Below are 2,197 nucleotides of genomic sequence, written 5' to 3'. Positions count from 1 at the left end.
ATGTATTAGGTAAAATATTTAAATATTTAATCACCTCATTAATTATATCATAACTAGTCTAATGATCGTTTCAAACTTTTTAAACACTGTACATATATTTATGTATTTTGTCTATAAGACTATGTAGGTACAATTCTAATAACGTCTAACATCTGTTTAAGCATTATACGGTGTGTAACAGAAATACCGCTGACAAATAAAAAAATTTTTCTTCGACAAGTACGAGTACCTATACAGACTATAGTGTTTGTATATAGAAATATAGAATATAGATATTTTAAATACCGAAAATAAAAAAATTTTATTTTATTCAATTGTATTGGAAAAATTCAAAATACCCATTTGTAAATCTCATTTTTAGACAAATTTTGATGATAAAAAATAAAAACATTTATTTAATAATTTTTTGGAGTAAATTAATTTTAAACGTTAAAACGTATTTCAAAATATTCTTTTTGGGAATCTCCTGTCATAATATTATATTTCTTAAATTATTTATTATCCATACGTATAGGTAATTTTAATCATTTTTGTAGTTTAACCATAGTATCAAATTTTATTTTGGTTTGTTAGGTTACTGTTACACTGCAGTGTATATTATTCGAGTTGTCTGAATAAGGTTTTTATGTTGACGAAGTCTGTTGACTGTTCAAAGTTAAATAATAATAATAATAATAATTTATTGTACCTATAGGCTATAATATTATGTAAATGTATTTATATCAACTATCAATCTATTCATTTGTAGGATACAATACAATTTCTATATCGACTAAATCTATATCTAGACGCATAAATTATAAATCTAACTGGAGCCCTAATATCAACAGGAATGTATACTCCTAAACACCAAGGGTCAGCATTTTCCTTTGAATTTTTTTAATGTTTCTTGAGAGTTGAGGGTCAATTCTGCGTGGCCTACTCCCTAAATAAACTGCGGGAAAACAATGAAAATCCCTAAACTCAGAAGTGGATAGGTATTCTTATATTAATATGAGTAATACCAGTTATGTAGAGAAATACATATGCTTACACCTGTCTGTGCCCTATGGTACAAGTGTACAACCTCTGTACATTTGATGAAATTATAAATTATAATAGTATAATATGAACTCTTAGATCTATAAAAAAAACTAGACCAGTGGTTCGCAAAATTTTTTTTCCATAGTAGCACATTAGTATTATTTATTAAATCTCACGGAACACTTAGGATAAACATTGTCTTTTTGCCAAAAATAAGTACTTATTAGGACCACGAAACACATACCTACGTCAGGCCGGGTCAGGGGTAACCAATTAATATATTTATTTCTGTACTGTGTACACGATAAGTAGTCGAAATAATGCTTCGATTTTCTTTAATAGTATCTTGTTCGATGTGAATCTAGTTAGTGCATACGGGGGTTTTTGGTATGACTCTAAATGACTGTAGATACATGAAATGTTCACTGAATGTTTATATTAGCATTTGCTCTACACTATAAAATATTCAAAATATTTTTACTTGTTTTGAGCTGTTTAACGGATATTTTAAGTTTCCATTTTTTTAGGTTTTTATTCTATAGATGTCAATAAAATTTAATTCGTTGGATCAAAAAGCTTGACAATTTAATACAAGGCTCCTAATATATTATTACAATGACAGTTAAAATATATTAAAAATACAAAGTCACAATTTTATTTTATAAGCATTTAAAGTTTGGATTTTGATAAAATACATAAAAATCAATCGTAAAAATAAAATCGTTTATTTTATCAATTCCTATATTTGATAAAATTTTCAAAATTATTTTGATTCGTTTTAAGCTGTTTAGACATATTTAATTTTCAATTTTTTTAGTTGTTTTTTTTTATAATTGTCAATAAAGTTTTATTTGTTGGACCAATAAACCAAAAACTTTAATATATATATCATGATATATTTTTGCAATAGCAGTTGAAAAATATTAAAAATACAAGCACAATTTTTTTTTATAAAATTTATCAAATTATGTTGGACGTAAGTAGTTATTTTGTAACCAAACACACCACTGGGTACTTATATGAAATTATATATTAATTGTTAGTATAATATACAAATTATAAAAATTCAACTTACAGGTTGTACAGTATTAACAATAATAAAAATAAAAATATAATATAAAATATCCTATGTAGGCTGACAAGTGACAATCATCCAGTGGCGGATCCAGGGGGG

Source organism: Acyrthosiphon pisum, chromosome A3 (assembly GCF_005508785.2).
Source record: "Acyrthosiphon pisum isolate AL4f chromosome A3, pea_aphid_22Mar2018_4r6ur, whole genome shotgun sequence".
In the NCBI taxonomy this organism is placed as follows: Eukaryota; Metazoa; Arthropoda; class Insecta; order Hemiptera; family Aphididae; genus Acyrthosiphon; species Acyrthosiphon pisum.
Note: the sequence above shows the minus strand (reverse complement) of the source record.